Source organism: Bombyx mori, chromosome 22, assembly GCF_030269925.1.
Source record: "Bombyx mori chromosome 22, ASM3026992v2".
In the NCBI taxonomy this organism is placed as follows: domain Eukaryota; kingdom Metazoa; phylum Arthropoda; class Insecta; order Lepidoptera; family Bombycidae; genus Bombyx; species Bombyx mori.
The window spans coordinates 8,127,214-8,149,311 of NC_085128.1; the positions used below are offsets into that span (position 1 = coordinate 8,127,214).

The 22,098-nt window shown below is 35.8% G+C and overlaps 2 protein-coding genes across 3 annotated transcripts in view; one reads left to right on the top strand and one right to left on the bottom strand.

The window, feature by feature from the left end:
• LOC101740156 (synapsin) overlaps positions 1–22,098 on the top strand; it is a 93,392-nt gene that overhangs the window by 41,135 nt on the left and 30,159 nt on the right. The window lies entirely within an intron of this gene.
• The window catches only part of LOC101736335 (tissue inhibitor of metalloproteinase), a 50,024-nt gene that overhangs the window by 16,661 nt on the left and 11,265 nt on the right, over positions 1–22,098 (bottom strand). Inside the window, exon 1 of one of the 2 annotated variants that reach the window (XM_012695311.4) lies at positions 235–1,850. The exons of the other annotated variant lie outside the window; for it this stretch is intronic. The gene's annotated coding sequence lies outside the window, so the exon portion shown is untranslated. Of the gene's footprint in view, positions 1–234; positions 1,851–22,098 lie in introns of those variants that run through there. 2 annotated transcript variants of the gene reach the window in all.

Genomic DNA, 22,098 nt, shown 5'->3' on the forward strand with positions numbered 1-22,098 from the left:
TTAGAAAAATTGGTACCCGCCTGCGGGATTCGAACACCGATGCATCGCTAGTTACGAATGCACCGGACGTCTTATCCTTTAGGCCACGACGACTTCAAAATATATATGTGATAATACGAATGCAGAGACAGTTGTACTGTTGATCGAATCAACTACAGGTTAAAAAAACAACAGGATCACGTATCAAGTGAGTGTATGAAGTGTATGAGTGCATTTGGTATGTGTCCAACTCACGTTCAATTCGCAGTGTCAGTCTCCGATTTCTGCAATCTGTACTCGAATGCGATTCTCACGAATGTGGGTTACGAAGCCTTACAGAAACGTTTTGTTTTAACGTACACTTCCACACAATCACGACTTATAGAAATGTAAACAAATTTAAATTAAATATATATACTTTTTTTTTAAACAGTTTATTGTTTGTACTGTGTTTATTCGTCGGCGGATTATGTTGGTTTAAATTCTCGCATTGTGAATACTGCATTATATACTTATAACGTTTCGTATTTTTATCAGCACGCACACCGCATAACTTAACCAACGGCCAATTACCGCGAAATGTGAGCAAACAGCGAGTTGCCATGGAATAACAAATTCAGTTCCTGTGTGACTCAGGAGGGCGGTTCGTCTTTTCTCTGCGCACCGTCAGTGAACTGTTAACCCCGCGGTAGTTCTAAAACGGATTACAAGCGAACTTGACCGCCCACGCTTACTAAGTACATTTTACCTCGTAACTAACATGCAAGACACAAATAAGACATCACAAAGGTACCCGCTTCGAGACATACAACGTCATATTTATATATGTATTTCTAACTAGCTGACCCGGCAGACTTCGTAGTGCCTCAATCGATAAATAAAAGACTTAAACTTTTGTATAAAATAAACTTAAAACAAACAAAAGGAATCCGTCCGACGGGAGACACATCAAAGAGAAAACAAAATTGTTATTTTTATTTAATTCCGAGCATTTTCATATTTATCTACCTTTTAAACCTTTCTGGACTTCCACAAATAATTCAAGACCAAAATTAGCCAAATCGGTCCAGCCGTTCTCGAGTTTTAGCGAGACTAACGAACAGCAATTAATTTTTATATATAGAGAAGATTCAATAGAAGAATACGCAGTGCCAGAGCAGATGTTTGAATGCGCATCGTGCAGTTGTGCGATAATCATCAGTCAGAATCAATCATGTTCTTTAGGCGTAAATGTTGATCAATCTAAAGTCGATGCCGTCGGACCTCGCACGAATGTACCAGCTTTCACAACCATTATTCGCCGAAGTACACCGAAGGCGGCGAGCGCGGTCAGTAACTCGCCCCACACCATTACACGGATTTATGAGATGGAATCTTGAAGTTGGTGACACGTTATAAATCTTGTTGCCAATTTGGGCAGATCACAATAGCTTCGGCGGTCGCTATAAATGTCTAACTATTTTTTCTGATCTAATTTAGAATATCGTGCTCTTTTGTTTGATTTATTATATAATCTAAACTTTGGTATATCAACAGGTTTTATTTGCGTAAAATTTAGGTATTATAGAATAGTATAAATGTGAATGTTAATAATTGAAATCGATTGAAACATATTTTATTAAGTTACTAGCTGACCCGGCAGACTTCGTAGTGCCTCAATCAATAAATAAAAGACCTAACTTTTGTATAAAATAAACTTAAAAAAACAAAAGGAATCCGTCCTATGGGGGACACATCAAAATTGTTTGTTTTTATATAATTCCGAGCATTTTCATATTTTTTTCACTTTTTAAACCTTCTCTGGACTTCCACGAATAATTCAAGACCAAAATTAGCCAAATCGGTCCAGCCATTTTCGAGTTTTAGCGAGACTAACGAACAGCAGTTCATTTATATACAGTCAAACCTGGATAAGCGAGAGTTCAAGGGAGCACAATCTCATTCTCGCTTATAGAGGTTTCTCACTAACCCGAGTTTCTCGCTAATGCTCCCTCTAAATTTCGATTCGCGATTTTCCGCATTCAAATGCATTCACTACTTTAAGTTTATGACTTTAATGACAGTACTTTAATTTTCCGTTTTAACATGATACAGAACAGAACTTTCCTTCGCAATTGATTAACGATAAACTGAGTAAGTCCGACAAACAGGACGGTACACAGGCACACGTGTCCATTCGAAAAGAATGCGATAAAAGAATACGATAAAATAACAACATTATTTAGTTCCACGAAATAGAATAGGTTGAATATTGACGAGAAAACAATTCAAAAACAATGATAGGAAGTTCCACGAAAGTTAAAAATGAGTCATAAAATAGCAGATGTTAAATTTGTAATTTGTTTTGTCATTTGTTCCTCCTAAATAATATAAATAAATAAATGAAGCTCGGCTGTCGCTTATAGAGGTATAGATAGGTAGCAGTCTCACTTACGGAGGTCCATGAGGAAAAAACGACTCTCTCTTACAGAGGTTTCTGTTTCTCGCTAATAGAGGTTTTGGGAGCTTAAAATGACGGGTCCTTGCTATTACTCTCACTTATAGAGTTTTCTTACTTATCCAGTTCTCACTTACCCAGGTTTGACTGTATATAGATTCACTTTGAGAGTAAATCAGGAGTTTGATAAATTCACAATAACATTGCTCTATATTTAAATTGCTAGTATTTCTGTACGATTGAAGTAAATCAACATAATGTAATATTTCATGTATCGCACAAAAAAGCTATAAATATTTAGATGTATTGGAATAACGATAACTTGTAAACATCAACCTACCTGCACGATGTACTTAGCAATGTTCTAAAAATATTTATGACAAACGTTACGAAATGAGTCACGTTGATGATGTTGCTTTTCGTTGGGAATGAACAAGTTTATAATATACATAAACAGTTTTTATCTCTTACGCACAATGCTCACATATTACAATTACACTGCAATCTATTTACTGGCGAAAGCACACACCGTTAATCTCTCGGTGCATTAAAGCTTCAAGGTCAACTTTCGCAGCACGCTTTACTGCCGCTCAAAACATGCTTTTATAATTAGTAAACGCTACACGTACTATAAGGTGTGTTTATAAAATAATTCAAATATACAATAAATATAATACTTGCGATTGTGTTGATTTCCGCAAGCTAACCGTTGATTTATTTAATCGTTATTTAATTGTCGTAACCTTCGAGCGAAACAGTGACAATAACGTCTCAACACTTTACACACACACATATCATTATTAATATTCAAAGTTACAAGCAGGTTCGTTAAATATCCTTCAATCAGTAAATATTTCATTTAAATTTTTTTCCCATGCAAATTTGAAATTACATTAAATCAACTTAAACAACCGTATATTGTTTTAAAATACTGTAGTGATCATATTTCTATAGGTATATTATCTGATGAGCTCAGGTCCACGTGTTGATAAGTGTTCGTCGAAGCCTATTGAATTATCAACGCCAATAACGCCCATCGTGAGGTCAGAATTTTAGTTGTGTCGGAACAATTGCTGTATGGAACATGACTGCTTTATAGGTGAAACTTGCCAGACGGTGGTATTATTAATTCACGCGGGCTTAGTCCGGCTCCTACACTATTGCTCAAAGTAATATCAAATAGGAAAGGCGCCGTGGATAGTAAAATAAGCCAAGCATACTAATATGATGGATAGATGATGGGAAATTATTAGTGGTAGCACCAGAAGATCTTAGTCGTGTACCTGCATCACTCGATAATCGGATAGAAGTGGTACTACTAGTTTCGTAGTTAGCGGCTTTGACTGTACCTTTTTTTTGATATGCTATTTCAGCTTCACCCTAATGTGTAGGTGAGCTCACGGGGCTCAAACCGGAGTGTTGCTAACACTGGCCCTAGCAAGAGCGGTGCTTCGCAGAATCTACCACTGGGCCGGAAACGCGACCCACTGAGAAGATCCGGCGAGAAGCTCAGTGGGCTGTGTCTATGGGTTAATTCGCTCGTCAAGCCTTTCGCCGCAAGTGACGGGTTCGACGAGGACGGTGACCGGTGCTTGTGGTACCTAAAAGCACCGTTAATGGATCGGGAGGATCCGTAATGACGTGTTTTGGGCTGACTGTACCTTGGCAGCGCTGATGGTCATGGATGACGGTGACCACTCACCATCAGGTCAACTGTAAGCTCATCTGCCAATGTGATAAATGATAATACATGGATCTGATAGGGTCCAAAATGGGAAATCAGTCTTAAAGATTTTGAAGTAAGAGAAAATAAATGGTTATTTAAAAAACCGTCCATTAATTGATTCTGTTGCCCCAAAACTTGAAAGATTAAGGATGTTACCTTTTAAGACAAAGCATAGAATACTGTGAGAACTTCCAGGTTTTCATATAACACACAGAGCGTAAACATTTCATTGTTGTTACCTTCTAAACGGATATAAACTAATAATTGCTTAGGTAAACGCTGCCAAGTCGTGAAATTGTTACGTAAAGTTTAATATTTTTCTGAGTTTACTAAACATTATTCAACATGACATAAAGGTACATATTGTGCTGTGTTCTTTTCGTGTGAACGCTCCTTGACGTAAGCATGTTTTAACTATTAATTTACAGAAATAACTCGTATCGGTTTGATAAGAGTTCAAAGCGGCCGCGTCACGGGCATAACACACAACTTCTGAATGGAACATGATTCACTGTTTAATTATTTTTAGCACATAGCTGTATTCATGTAATTTACTACGAACCACGATGATTCTCACGCCCACCGATATTTTAATTGCACAACGCTGTATTTGAATGAAACAAAAATCTATTTTAATATTCCTTATTTTTTTGTAGACTTTTGAAGTTTATGGCTTCGAGAATTTCTTTATTAGCTACTTGTGAATTATAGCCACATGTCACTATAATCGAGATATTTAAATATATTTAAAAAATGATGATACTAAGCGTGCGTCAACTGCTTAAGATGCCGACAATAATATTATAAAGTTTGCTCAATGTAAGAAATGATGCCTCAATGCATAAGACAGGAGGAAACAAACAAAACTAAAAATGAATTCTATATATTGAGAAGATTATAGGTTAAAGAACTCACGTCCTATCTGATGGTAAGCGTTTACCGGCATAGATAAGACAACACTTAAACCCGTCATCCACATTGACGTATCTACAATAATTGAAGTTCTTTTAAAATATATATTTTTTTATTATTTAAAAGTACTGTAATTTTGTTGTATTAAAAACTACAATAATTGTTATTTCGTGATTTATTACTATCTATCAGATTAATCACGAAAATAATATAGGCTGTCAGTCAGTAAATTCTTCAAAAAATCGACAAAGAAAAATCGAACAATCCAGTTAAAAAGTGGTAACCTTAGTTATATTTCACCGCGAGCGACAACCGTGAATTAAACTAGTTTATAAAAAAGTGTAGGTAGCTAGCACCATGAATAACGACCAATTTAAAAATAAAGCATTGTGTAACTGTTATATGGTGCCAATACACAATACGGTTTTTGTTATCGATCGTTTCGATATTTTCCTCTGAGTCAGAAAGTAGACAAGAATAGGTGAATTACCATATGCGAGGGGCTGCGAACAATGCAATTATTTTTATTTATTTCACTTATAAGCTTATCCTGAAACGTTTCGATTCAATTAAATATCTCAGGTTTGCGCGATCTTGACAGTTTGGCATTTAAGCTTATTTTTTTTTTCTTTTTTTTTTAATGTTTAATTCATGCAGCGGAATCGTGTCTCATTCGATCCTGCATTGTCTACAAAGCTGCAATTATGAAATTAATGCGTGAAGCCTTCAGGCTGGTCACTGCATTAATGAGGTCCTGACTCACTCGTAGAAGGGATAATCGAGGCTGTCCACTTGTACGGTTGACGTATGGATATAAACTCATATTTCAAATTGATGCTAATCGACCTGGACACGCAATTGGAATTGTTGAACATAAATATCGTCACTACTAAGCTTTGACTTAGACAAGTACACCAAATATTCAATCATAATTTTTTAACATACAAGTCGAATTAGCTGCAGCCCTTTTTTAAATTTCATTGTCTAATTGTATACTGGAATTCGTGGGATGGCAATTTAATTCGTGCATGACTACAGAGTTTACAGAGATAATGTCAAGAGGAGGAAATGCGCATTCACGACGAGATATGATAGTATAATCAATCATTCAAAGAATAAAACTACTTCTGGGCTTGTTCGCCTCCGGGCCACTAACTTTTGCCCTTTTCAAAGCAATGGAAGCTTTATCATGAATGACAATGCATTCAAAAGTACCAAGTGATGAATAAGCATATATGCGTTTCTTTTGATACGAGTCTTCTATAGTTATTGTTATATTTTTAATCAAACGTGTTTGTGTTTTTATTTTAAACGCAGCTTATTCCAGTACAGGAAAATGAAAGAAAAATAACAAGATAATAAAATGTCAAGAACAAAATTGTAAAGCTGGTCCACGTATTGTTTGTTGTTATTGTGGAAGAAATCCAGTTTGCTTTATAATTAAATTTAATATCACATGTTCTAGCATAAACAAAAATTTACGAGCGCACCCGTCTCAAAACGAAATTTATGAAAGAATACTCAAGAACAATATAAAACACATTCGCACATAAAACTAGGTAAGTATACCTGGAATAAAACAGATTTTGACCTTCGAAACGTATTTATGCTACAGTCGTATTGAAGGAAAGTGAATGTGTCTGGACTGGTATCGAGGCTACTCCACCTGTTTTAAAAAAGTCAGTTTATTACTTATTACCCTTTGTTTCTCGGCCCGCCTGGAGTGCGAAGTGAGGTGTTTATACTAAATTTTATTACACTCTCAAAATGATCCGCAAGTATAGTAGCCGAGCAATTTCCTTTTTTTTTGTTTTAAATTTAAGCAAGATGGTGGTACCTACCCGTGCGGTCTTACAATATAGCTTGCCGGCAGTAAAACATTCATAAAATAACCACCATTAATACATAAATTTGCAATCTACTCGGCATTGAGCGTATATAATTTGAAATATAAAAGGGTATGCACATGTCGCTGCGTACCGAAATTATAAAACAAACGTTCTCTCCCTTTTCTATTGTTGAATACGTGAAAATTAGCACAGTTTCACCAATTCGCGACGCTTTAGGTACGCAGTTGTATGTTGTAATGTGTGCCACGTTTAGTTGTGTGCTAAACAAACTCAGTGCGACTTTCGACACGGGTGCAGTTAGCGGGCCCTTCATATGAAGATGACACACTCCAGTTGAACCTACCTTCACTTTGCAGTAATATTCTAATAATATATCGCTATTCATTCTTCATAAGCTTCATATCTACAGTTAACTACATTTAGATTTACGGGATATTAACATTGCCCGAAAAATGAGAAGTAGTAATAATTAATTACAAAGTAATTATCGATAATTCGTAAATGATGAGTCATACAAACTCGATTAATAACAATACGTTAAAGAAAATCGTTTCCTCAGTCGCCTCACTTTCACCTTACTAAAACAGGATACGATGCGAGCTAGTTTGCAATAACAAGTCAAATGAAATCATAGTTGGCAGCCTTACGAAAATAATCCTCATAGCATCGTCGTCTTTGTTGTGTAATGAATGCACTACATGAATTTATAAATACACTAGATGATGACCGAACTTTGCTGGGTTTTTTTTTTTGATAACGCCATCTTGTTGTGTCTTTAAAGCGGTTAGTTGCCCTCAATTACGAAAAATAGTATTATTATTCGCCAATAGATGTCGGGAAGAGTTGATTATTGAAAACACGAATAAAATAACATTTTCTGAAAATAAATCGTAGCTAGATCGATTTATCGCCCCCGAAATCCCCTGTATACAAAATTTTATAAAAATCGTTGGAGCCGTTTCCGAGATTCAGATTATATATATAAAACAACATTTCCTGAAAATAAATCGTAGCTAGATCGATTTATCGCCCCCGAAATCCCCTGTATACAAAATTTTATAAAAATCGTTGAAGCCGTTTCCGAGATTCAGATTATATATATATATTAATATATAGGTACAAGAATTGCTCTTTTAAAGGTATAAGATTTATGATTGTAATTTTTAATTTGTTTATTTTCTTTTAGAAAATAATAATTAAAAACAACACATTAAAATGTTAAGAAAGCCTAAAATACACCGAATTAGCGCTTATCTTGGTACATGTTGTGCCAATATACCCGCTCCACTTTTTTGTTAAACGTATCAAGTTGCATAATATTATGTGAATCATATTATTATGTGTATGCCCTAATATAGCCATGAGACATGATTTATTGCATCGTTAAACTTGAAATGCCTACAGAGTATAAAATCATTTCTTAAATCAAGCGATCGTGGTACCTCCGGACTAAAAGAATCAGGATAGTTTTCTCTATAGAAACGGCTACTCAATAGTTTAAATCTAGTGAATATAATTATTTGCATTAGCGCCGCGTTGTGTCTAGGCCGGACGGCTTATTTATTGCCGACCTCGACCTATTTCTACTACATATGACATCAAATTTCTTATTGAGATCAATCGTTTTTAATTTGATCGAAACCAATTTGATATCTGGTCTGCGACTTGTCTACTTGTAACTAGATTGATCGGTCGCAACGAATATCAACTTCTCAGTGAAGTGTCAAGGGTATAATAATAATTTGAGTTGTCACCTTGTTATCTATTCTGCGGTATTATGATGTGATATTAAATATTAATGATTGAAATTGGTGTTAAACAACACAATTGGGATTTATTAATTTATAACATTTATTTATAGATGTACATTTAATTTAGTTTGGTATTTTTTCTTTCACTTGTACTAATTCTCGCTTGCTTATTTTTTTGGCTTCCCTGGTGTTTTATCTTGTTTATATTGTGTTTTTGTATCATCATTTTCGTACTGATTATATAACCTTTAACTGGTTTCTATTTCTATTAGTTGTTATTTTATTATATTATTATGTTAAGTTAAGCCGTTTGTCCTCCCTGTAATTAATGAGTGATTGGGCGTACCGGGTGTTTTATGAAGACATGTATGTATCTACGTACGATCATCACGACTATTTCTGCAAAATGTTTTCTGGTCGGAAGAATGTATGTGATATATTTGAAGTGAACCACAATCTCATGTCTCAGAGTGAGTGGAGGCATTCACGTTACGGTGTCCATAGGATTCGGTAAACACTTAAAACCCGAGATAAATCGACAGCTTATCCACTAATTTAGAGCAATTAAATTAAAAGCTAAAAATATGATTCAGTTCTTCAAATAATACATTATAATTGAAAACCAACTTTGATGCTAAAACACATTGAATTCACTGAAAAGCAATTATGAAATTTTGTACACAGCATAATCTGGTTTTGGTAATTTCTTTGAAACCGATCTGAAATAGGATCCTTTCAAAGAAAGTTTATTAGAGTAAAAAGAACCAAATCACATAATAAACGATGGATTACTGAGTAACAACAACAACTGCAATATTATCGAATCATGCACCTTTTTTTTTAATTAATGACAGTTAGTTGTCGACCAGCTACCACTAGGTTAGTTTATTTAGAAGAACTGACAGAATAATTAAATCCATTTATTTCACCATACCATGATGTTAATGTGAACCTATTTCTGGTTTAATTTTAAATTTAATAATTGGCTCACTGAATTAAGAACGCACATCTCTCCATTTGAATCTCCGCGAAATTTACATATTAAATTAAACTCATGAGCATTACGTTTAGGAAAAATCTGGGAATCCATTAAAAATAAATTTATTTTGATAATTTAGTGTGCTGGTGAACTTACGTACAGAAAATATTTTCAAAATTTATTTGTTTAGTTAATATTAAAGTGAATTGAACACCTGACCACAGACGAACATTAACCCACTCTTATAATAATTAAATGGATAGTAGGAACCTTGTTTGGTCCGATCCATCAATATGATTCATTTCAAAAACACTTATAACTGTTAGTTCTTCTAAATAAAAATCAGTTTGTTACAGTTGATAAGTTCGGCGAAGACTGTTTGTGAGTGAGTCACTAAAGTTCGCCTTACGATATGTGATAGGTTTTATCTGTACTATACTGAGTATTTACCAAGTTCGGAGCAGGTTAGTGCTTAAACGAGTCAGTAAGAGCATCTGGGTTTTAAAGGATATTCTGTTTTCCGTCTCCGACGAGGTTCGAAGGTCTCATATCTTGGCACGAGCCAATATTTAAGTTAGTGAAGAGCATTTGAGTGTTGCGTCATTTGTGTGGTCATTTGATATAAGTGCTTACTCGTAACTTAAAATATATTATCAAAATAGATGTCGATTGTGTTATTACTATTTTATTGATTCACACTATTTGCGTATCGAATATTTAATAAATCAAACTAGGTCCAAATTAAATTATAATATACATATTTCTGTTCTATCATAAGAAATATCAGATTTTAATAAATGTTTAAAATTTTAGGGCACCGTTTAAATTGATTATTGATGATTAAAAAGTTAGAAAATTTTATTTCTTTTTTTTTTGCTTAGATGGGTGGACGAGCTCACAGCCCACCTGGTGTTAAATGGTTACTGGAGCCCATAGACATCTACAACGTAAATGTGCCACTCACCTTGAGATATAAGTTCTAAGGTCTCAGCATAGTTACATATATATATATATATATATATATATATATATATATATATATATATATATATATATATATATATATATATATATATATTTCCATCCCAGAGCGCATGTTACGTCCTATATGGCGGTTTTTACCGATGATATTGCATCCGACCGACTTATTGCGTCCTGTATATGGACGCAAGATTGTCCATTTCTCAAATTCAGCCAGAGGTAGCCGAAAGATCCGTACAATGCGTGGGTAAAATATTGGCATGGACGTTATTTTGTCACCGGATTGATTCTCAGCGTATTTCTTAGTTCCGCTGTTTGGCACGCGAATTTTGGAGGTCGCTTCTCCGCGGCGTATATCGGTAGCGTATATTGGATATTTTTTTTACGTAAATTTCACCGATAATGTGACTTCTGTATATAAAAAAATTTCAATTCAAGTTTTTATCAATTCCAATTTGTGGTTTAATTACGTCACACAAAATGACCCCGTTCCAAGAGAAACGCGGGAACAACAGGGGTGAGGGGGCGGAGTTAGCATGCGTCATGCAAGCGCCGTGATTTTGTTTGCAATTCTGTTCCGGCCGGCGCGGGCGCAACGACGACTATAGTGTGAATATCAGTATATTAGAGAATGTATAATAATACTTTTTATCAACGAAACACGTGAGCGGAGCCGCGGATGAAAACTAGTGTTACTTACATACGCATTACAGAAGTTTATTCAGTTATAGCCAATGATAAAATAAACTAGACTTTAATTAGTCGTTTTTAAATAATTCTTATTCTTAATCGTAATTGATATGCCAGTCTCCTTTCATGTTCAATTTTCGCAATTTTTTTGTTTTTGTTTTGTAGACACTTATTATTTAATTATGAGTATTGTTTTTTGAATTATATAATTATGGTTTTAATTGTACTTAATTTATAAAAATAAATAATAGTTTAAAAAAACTAAAACACACGCTTTATATAAAATTCAACTAAAAAATAGAAAATAAATTTTAATAAATTTAAATTCAAAATAGTGTAAAAAAATTCATATTTTATTGTAAAAAAAGCGTGGTGTGCATGGTGTTATTAGTTATAAACATATTTCTGATAGATATGAGTAGAAGAATTATTATTTCAATAATATCTTAAAAAGCACCTCACGCTTTTTTTACAATAAATTTTTTTTTTTTTCATTCATTCATTCATTTTTTAGTTGAATTTCAATTTTTTCAATTTTTTTTTCCAATTTTGAATTGTCATCGGTCCTCGATAAATCTATAGAGTTTGAATGAAATCTGGCCGTTTAAAGTGGGTCAAAATCGCGTCTAAAGTAGCCAGTTACAAACATACATACAAGTGAAGCTAATATAAAGCGTGTAATAAAACTTGATAGTATTGTCGAAAAAATTGTTTTATTTCGTGTTCATAGCTAAATTTATAAAAATGACACTCATATAAATAATGTACTCACACATAAACCTAATTGGAAGAAAGCTGAGAAAGATGAGAGAAAGATGTTTAATCTCGTCTAGAGGAAACCCGAAGGTGGATAAGTTATTTAGAGGGATTCGCGCCCTTTCACCAAGCGTACTGGCAACTAGCTAGGACCCTCAAATCGGAAACGATCGCCAATATACATTCCTTCGTAAGCCTCTCAGGCCAACCCTCGGCTTTTGATGACGATGAAAAGGTAGTGTTATTAGCCGATGCTCTGCAGGAGCAGTGCACCGTCAGTGCTCAAGCCGTGGACCCGAACACACCGAGTTAATTGCTAGAGAGGTCGAGCCCAGAGCTTCCCAAAAACCCTCAGACGCGTTACCCCACATTACCATTAACGGAGTAAAAGAAAAAATCGCGAACTTAAAACAAAGGAAAGCCCCCGGCTCCGCCAGAAACAAATGCCGCATTTTAAAAATTTAACCCCCTAAACTAATAATCATGTTAGTTTCTATTTTAAATGCCGCTATAATGAACTGCATCTTTCCCGCGGTGTAGGAAGAACGTTATCGGCATACACAAACCTGGAAAACCTAAAAACGAACCCGCGAGGTACAGCCCGATCAGCATCCTCCCAGTGTTAGGCAAATTATGCGAGTGAATATTACGCAAACGCCTCTGGGACTTCATCTCCTCGAAAGGCATCCTGATCGACGAACAGTTCGGATTCCACGCGAAGTGCTCGTGTATTCAGCAAATGTACTGCCTCACAGACCTCATCTTAGTAGGGATAAATAGCGTAGACCCCTCTCCACGAGGGCCCTCTTCTTCGAAATCGCGAAGGATTCGAAAAAGTCTGGCGCAACGGCTTAATTTACAAACTGTATAAAATAGGCGTGCCCGACAGTCTCGTGCTCATCATACGAGATTTCTTGTGGAGCCCAAATACTAGCTTCTTCCATTTGACTCTATACAGAGGAAGGCCGTTCGGATTGTCGATAATCCCATTCTCACGGATCGTTTGGAACCTCTGGGTCTGCGGAGGGACTTCGGTTCCCTCTGTATTTTGTACCGTATGTTCCATGGGGAGTGCTCTGAGACATTGTACGAGATGATACTGGCATCTCGTTTTTACCATCGCACCGCCCGCCACCGGAGTAGAGTTCATCCATACTATCTGGAGCCACTGCAGTCATCCACAGTGCGTTTCCAGAGATCTTTTTTGCCACGTACAATCCGGCTATGGAATGAGCTCCCCTCCACGGTGTTTCCCGAGCGCTATGACATGTCCTTCTTCAAACGAGGCTTGTGGAGAGTATTAAGCGGTAAGCAGCAGCTTGGTTCTGCCCCTGGCATTGCTGAAGTCCATAGGCAACGGTAACCACTCACCATCAGGTGGGCCGTATGCTCGTCTGCATACAAGGGCAATAAAAAAAAAGCCTTTCGTTTCGGTATCGAGTCGAGGGAACTCGATATCTCGGCCGGAGTTCCGCAAGGCTCCGCTCTCTCCCCGCTACTTTTTAGCGTGTCAATTAACGATAAAACCCGGTCGCTAGCGAATGCATCGATCCTTCTTCTTTCTTTCACAGTCCAGGTCTCAACCTCATATAAAAAGATGGGGAACACCAGTGCCCTTACCAGTCGGACTTTGGTGGTCTTGGTGATATTCCGGTCCTTATAAGCCGAGTTTATCTATGGCCGATCGCGTTATGATTATGCGCCGCTTAATTTCTTCCTCCGAACCACCACTGTTAGTCACTAGTGAACCTAGGTAGGTATAAGATGAAACGACCTCACAACTTGCAATCTCTGTAATCTCCGAGGTATTTTTATTGCTTGTCCACTATAATCATTTTGGTTTTGTGCCTGTTGATTCGGAGACCAAGGCAACTATTTCGACGCGATTTAGCAATTCTTTTGCTTGTAGCAAAGATCTGATTGCCAAGTGGTTACAAGCCAGCAGAGTATTATCGTCAGCATCACGAAGATTGCATATGTTTTTGCCGCCAATGGACACACCATCAGTCCAGTCATCTAGAGCGATTCTCATAATTGCCTTAGTGTAAATGTTAAACAAGAGAGGTGACAAGATACACCCTTGCCGGAATCCAGCGCTAGGACGCAGAGGTTGTGAGGCAACGTTGTCTAGCTTTACTGAAGATGTTTTGGCACTCCCATATTTTCGAGGGTTTTCCATAAATGCGGCGATTTAACAGAGTCAAATGCTTTTTGAAAGTCAACAAAGCAAATGAACGTTTGCATGTTGAACTCTCTCGGCTTCTCTATTATTTGTCGCACAATCAAGATCGGTTCTCTGGTTCCCTTCCCCTTTACAAAGCCAGCTTGTTCTGGTACAATTTGTGTTGCTAAACAGCTTTTTAAACGTTCATTAAGAATATGTAGAATTTTGCTGCAGTGTGATTGATATCAGGGCAATAAGACGATAATTGCTACACTTCCTTGTCGAACCTTTCTTATGCAAAGGAATAAAAAGGGAGTGCGTCCATTCTGTAAGCCAGGTGCCAGATTTCCATATCTTGTACAAATTGCGTGGAAGATTTCGACACCACTCTGGCTAAAATCTTTAACTGTCTAGATTGGGATGTTATCACTTCCTACTGCTTTTCCAGTTTTAAGATGTTTGATGGCATGACGAACTTCTTAAATCAGTATTTCTGATTCGCATTCTTGGATATCTGATGTCGTTGGGGGTAAAATTTTGCAGTCGGGGTCAAAGAAGAGAGCTTGGCAATATTCTTTCCATCGGTCTGAAAGTCTTCTAACTCTGTTACTACACATCCATCCGATTTCTCAACAGCCCAGGTCTGACACAAGTTTTGGGGATTACACTAATTTTCCGGTACATCTCTGGTTTCGTGTTTTTCAACATGCGCTTCAGCTTTCGAGCAGATCTCTCTCAGAAAGTTATTTTTATCCCTCCTACAGGCTGTTTGAATGTTAGCACCAGTTTGTTCAGTATTTGCACTTCAACTTCCTGTGCTTTTTTGTGTCGTCTCTCTTCCACCAATGGTAAAGCTTCATCACTCATCCAGTGCTGATGTTTTTGGTTTCAAATTTAGTAGGTTTAAATGTTTTCACTTCTTCTCAAATCATTGCTTTTGTTCTATTCCAAAATTCTTCAGCCGTCAGTTGATCATGCCGTTCAATTTTCATTTCTTTCCAACTCTTTTCGAAAGATACAAAAAAGATGTGGGTGTCATGAGGAGTAATTATTTCGCATTCATAAATTTTTCTTGCAACCTGAAGTTTAAGTTGGAATTTAGAGACAAGGATCAGATCCGTAGTTGGCTCCACCACTCCACCTTGATTTTATAAGTATATAGTCAATTTGATTTCGGTATTGAGCAGCTGGTGAAGTTCAAGTGCAGCAACAAGCCTGCGTGGACGTTGTTTGAAGAGTGTGTTCGCTATCGATAAACCATTGTCATCTCGGTGGGTCGCAATTCCGTTCCGGTGATAGATTCAGCGAAGCACAACTCTTGTTAGGGCTGGTGTTAGCAAATTTTCTCAGGTTTGAAGCCATGAGCTCACCTACCCGTAAGGTCATAACTGAAATAGTCTCCTAGGCTACCGGCGAATAGGAAAAAAAGCCGGCATCCAAACCCAAAGCTACATAAATTTTATTTTTATTGACTTCATAAAAGGAGATGGTTCTTGGGATTGGTTCATTGGGATCTATTATTTATTACATTAATCGAAGACAGCAGCACTCCAAAAAGTATACGGTATCGATATTACTATAACTTTAGGAGGAAGCAGCAACCTCAAAACAATTTATGGAGTACATACAGAAAAAATATTCGGTACCTATATAATCTCAAATATAGAAAGTAGTCATGTAATTAGTGGAATGCATAGAATAAATACAGGACAGTATACGGTACCGATATATCCATACATTTGGATGGATGTCGAAAAACTGATTAAATGTATGGAACAAATACAGAAATATACAATGTGACACATTATTTCCATCATGAACGGATGCAAGGAACCAGCGAGAATTATTTCAAATTGAATATCTTATTTTCGAATTTAAATAAAATTTCTTGTCGGTAATAGAATTCACATGACACCAATGTAACTATATTCGCACGAATAATAGTTTAAAACTCATTGGAAACGGTGGATGCAACAGGGTTCGACTATGAAAAGACGCAAGAAGTCTTCATCGATTTAAATATATATATATATATATATATATATATATATATATATATATTAATATATATAGTATATTGGTGACCTTGAAACATGCAGATCTGCATTCTTCAATCGAAGTTCATGATGAACGCTCGTCGACTAAAGGTTGACCATTGAAGGACGACATCTTTATTTCTTAGAAGTAGACACTCGTTATTTATGTACGAGACTGAATTACTTCTAGACACGAACGCACCGACGGAAAACATGGAAGAATCATTATTATGACAGCGTTCTGAACTCATGTCACATTACATTACGACTGAGGATACGTGCCAACAAGGTTAATTTTAGTTATGAACGTTGGAGATATTTGAACAAAAAACTTCACTATACCTAAACACATTTGTGTTAGTTGTTTTTTTTATTTAAACAAATTATCGATATTCATTACATGTGAATTATGTTATTATCAAGTCAATAGATCAAGAAAATAGTACTTACTCATTGATTGCAAACGTCACAAGCTATATAGCGAGTTTAATGAGTTATTTGATAATAATGCGTTTCAATTTAAGCCATCATTGAGTACCGCATCCTCAAGCTTCGACGGCGGTGCAATTACCCTAGATTCAGGCTGATGCATTTTACTATTGTGTTGTCGTGACTAAATGTAAACAACATTTTTGTATGTGCGCGTATGTATATTTCAGGGATCGCGCGGTCGTTAATATATAAATAATGTTGTAATTAAACGCGTGTGCGATACGTGAGTAATCGCGATTACGTACCGTAGGTGAATTTACAACGGCCGCCTATATAACACATGATCTTAAAAACTAGATAATAAACGTCTTCGCTAACGAGAGCCGCATTCTCTTTCGATGTTAACAGCTCTATGTACGTACGCTTCACTGACTATCGAAATTCTGAAAGTTAACATTATTTCTGTCTAATTATTCGAGAATGCCGTTCTTGTTGATCAATTTCGTCACGATGCCCCGCTGTTATCATATTAATCTTATGCACTGGATCAACGGCACAGTAATGCATGCCTTTCTTATCGCATCAGAGACGTGCCAAGGCCTGCACTTTATGTACAAAACCGCAATTGAGCAATGAGCCGTAAAATTAACAATCTTTTGTTATTCGTAAATGGTCGAAATAGGCCAATACCGAGACGACATTCGTGGAAATTATCAACGTGAAAAACGGCATTCCATAAAATTCACTTTAATTTGATGCGGTTACAAGTCTGTAACTAAATAAATATTATGCGGTCATAACGATGGAATTTCTTATTGTTTCTTTCGAGAAATATGTAACGGTTTTAATTCATATTTATAGCCTAATATAGTTCTCGATAGCCCTAATTGTGGAATTAATTTTATTTGTCTATTTCATTTTACATTCACTGCTTTAGTATTCAAAATTTAAAAGTTTATAACAACGAAATAGTTTATAGAAGCGCGACATGATTACATACTTAATTTTAAGTTATTGTTAAAGAAATTGCGTCACAGTAAATAGTCAACCACAAATTTTTGTTCATACAAAATACGTCGAAGTAGCAATTGAATGAGCTATAAAACGGACTCGTCAAACAAATCTTTTGAATCGCATTTAGCAGCTGCTTGGGTGGGATCGACATACCTGCAACCTGCAACATGTTTCTTATCTATATTACATACTCTGCTTGAGGTATGGAGATATACCGCGTGCGCTGTCTGAATAAAAAATGCGTGCTACATCATGATTTTACCGAAAACCGCGCATTGAACAAATTCAGCTAAAGTTTATGATCGAATAAAACAATTTTCAATTTTAAATGTCGGTGGAGCATTTTCCTGTAATAATAACATAGAAATACATAAAAACAACATTCCGGGAACAAAATCTTATTTCGCAGGACGAAATGGTGTTCCCTTGTAGATCTTTTGTCATCCGTTTTTAATCACATTTAACTCCTCGAACGTCTAAGCTTGAACATAATCATTCACAAAAAATCCAATAAAATTTCGTTTCCAATGTATCGACACCGATAATTTTATAATTATTTGAGAGTCACTTTATAGTGACTCTCAAAATAAATCAATAAGGGTATATAGTATTGTAACGGTGCAATAAACGGACCTATAGCCAGATTACTTTAAAATAAAAGCAAGATGAATTGATAATCCAAAGTTGCTTTCAGCGAGTGGTAACCATACATTGTACATAATATTATGTGAATAAATAGGCCAAGAATTCTGCATCAGCGATGCGCATGCATCACAGATACGGTCTAATTATAGCACAACTAGAGTTTGTCGCGTATCTGAACAATAAGCAATTAGTTATTGTAAATAAATAAACAAAAAAAATATCTGAATCCCGAAATAGATTTTAATGTAAGTTCGAGAGAAAGTCTCAAAAACTTTTAAAATTATGTATAATTCATCAGTCATTTTAAGTAACGTAATAGCTAAATTTATGTTTTGCTGTGAATCATCCATTAGCTTCGTGCTTAGACTTATTTAATGTTCGAAGGTATGTTCTGAAAACATATTTAATTCAACAGCAAACTCTAAGCAGGGATGCAATAATTTTTCAAACAAAACGCGTTGATCATTCGAAAAGAAGGTTTTTGGTACGTCATTTTATTTTAAATTTAAGGATAAATCATTCTGACTACCTAACGCATACATATATTTCATAACACAAGAACGGAGTATATCAAAATATATTTATTTTTTATTTATTTATTTATTGCATAGACGGGTTGACGAGCTCACAGCCCACCTGGTGTTAAGTGGTTACTGGAGCCCATAGACATCTATAACGGAAATGCGCCACCCACCTTGAGATAAGTTCTAAGGTCTCAGTATAGTTCAACGGCTGCCCCACCCTTCAAATCGAAACGCATTACTGCTTCACGGCAGAAATAGGCAGGGTGGTGGTACCTACCCGTGCGGACTCAGAAGAGGTCCTACCACCAGTCAAAAAGTATCTCACAAAAACAGATAATACATTTTCGATGTCAATTAAAGAAATATGTCTTCGAGTTTCACGGTCTAACCATTGTTGAGATATAGACTGAAATAGATATAGATAAGAGATATAGATAAAGACTGAAATCACAGTTGCATTGAAATGAATGCTGCATACCTTTCCAACTGTTTCACGACAGAACACAGAATGGTGGCACTAATAATATATGTGGACTACTAGTACTAACTTACATACTAAACCACCAAGTTATTAATAAACCAAAGCCTGTGATAATTATAGACATTTGATTAGCTTGTTTAAACAGAAATTTAAAAAGTTACAATTTAAGTGCTTAGTCTCTATCTGTATCTATATCTGTCTGTATTTTAAGGCACATTTTATTTATTCACTAATATATTTACGTGTACAATAATAATCTTTAGAAAATAGTTATAAAATTGAAGGTTTTACATTTTGGTAGTGCTTTTTTTAGGTGAAATCTCTTCAAGTAGACCGTAGAGAAGATGCCAAACTGGCGACTTAGATGTATACAACTGAAAGAACCTTACCTAACATTACAGTCTAATTTGTCTTCATATTAAACACAAAATATCTCAATATTTTTATTTATTTCAGACCAAACATGCACATGTGATTACTTTTTTTTAAACAGATATAGATTTACAACTGCCAATGCAAATTGCTAATGAATTTCATAACCTAACAGCGCCGGCGTGAAGAACGATTGAGTAGGGGTAAAAAATTGTTTGTGTTTAGGAACTATACGAATGAGTTATAAGGTCTCACATTGAATTTGAAAAACGATTAATCATCGTTCGCGGATGTCCCGATGGAAATCATGATTTTCACGTTTATCCCAGCTATGCTGATAGCCTTGAGAGGCTATTTCAGCTTCACACTAACGTGTGTAGGTGAGCTCACGGGGCTCAAACCGGAGTGTTGCTAACACTGACCCTAGCAAGAGCAGTGCTTCGCAGAATCTACCACCGGATCGGAAACGCGACCCGTTAAATAACAACTGACTAAACGAAAAAGTTCGGTGCAGAGGGCAAGGGAAGATCATTACCTTATGCTAACTTAAAAATCGGTACCATCATCGATTTTTCACACCTCTAAGTTTGAGATTGCCTACCGGTTGGAATAGTGGAAAAAATTTTCACGACGTTAAGACATCATTTAGAGAAACATATAAACATTTAATGCGTATTAAAAAATCATTTAACGATCTTTGTTTTTACGAAATTTGTTCTATGAAGTGGACCGACAATTGTTTTAAAGAATTTTTAATTGTTTCTTTTTACTGGCGATATTTACTTTACAATTTCCTGAGAATGTTTTTAGTAGATGACGTGTGAAAGTAAACCGCTGTTTTATAATCAAACAGTTTATGATAACAATGTAAGTATTATATTCAACCTTGGCCGAGTATGAAACCTGGATCGCATTATTCACACTTCGTTTAATCACGACATGTTTATTTGAAATTTCCAGTGAAAAATAAAAAAGCCTTGAAAACGTTTTAGAATCTTATTAGTTAAATTTCAAATTATTATAAAAATGTTTAAATAATAACAATCACACACAACACGCAACAAAATCCGAATCTAAGTTGTATATTTTTAAAATTACGTTATGTATATACGTACGTTAAAAACTGAGAAACAAATACATATAAATTTAAAGAAGCTTAATGATCTCAATTCGCCGACACTCAAAGACATCTAAGATTTACGGACAGACTTTTTACACTACTCACAATTTTTACATAGACATCAGCATAGGCTATCATTACCGTAATTACGTGATGTAAGCTATACCTTTGCTTATAATCAGTTTTAGATCTACCGGCAAATTTATTATACTATAAAGTTACTTTTATAGATTTTAATATGTCTATTATTTTGCTCTTTTTATTGGTACTTTTTTAGTAAGCAGCGAAATACGTGAAATCAAAGTAATGTCGTGTTTTCTACTATAGTGTACAATTTCTTTTTTTTTACTTTTATTTTGTATTTTTTACGCATACGTCTGCGTCCGTGACAAAGAGCAGGGCAAAACCCAACGGAGAAAATTGATTAACGAAGTGTGCGTACGTCAACAGAATATAAACTACACTTGTCTTTGACACGGCTCCAAAAAAACGATTTTTTCGTTCGCATCCCAATGAACTTGCTGTTCCGGAACATGATCATTCAATCATTTTTGTTGACCAGGATAGGCGCAATACCTGCCTCAATATCAGTAACAAATAGCTTTTGACAAATATATAGCTGTATACAGGAATTTTACTTGCATATATAGGTATTAAAGAACAAAATTGCACGACAAGCGACCTATCCTCGTGTTATAATAAAATCATTACGCTCTTCTTAATATACACCATAAAAGTACGTAATTCCGTCACAGCTGTTTTTACTTTTTCATCGGTCCCGAAGAATGTGTGAGTCACGAATTACGTATATATACACATTCAAACTGAACGCGGATTCATTAATGAATGGTAGTTGCCGTTTTAACCACGAAAAATGCTCATCATTAATCCGGCCGATGTTTATTTATACAGTTGCACTCATATTATCGGTTGGTATGACGCCTTACTCAAAATCGTCATTGGTCACGTTTATTTCAGGACACACGAATATTGCCAAACGTTTATAGATGTTCCGCAGCACGTACATAGCTATAGCATATTTACTGGTGGTAGGACCTCTTGTGAGTCCGCGCGGGTAGGTACCGCCGCCCTGCCTATTTCTGCCGTGAAGCAATAATGCGTTTCGGTCTGAAGGGTGGGGCAGCCGTTGTAACTATGCTGAGACCTTAGAACTTATGTCTCAAGGTGGGTGGCGAATTTACGTTGTAGATCTCTACGGGCTCCAGTAACCACTTAACACTAGGTGGGC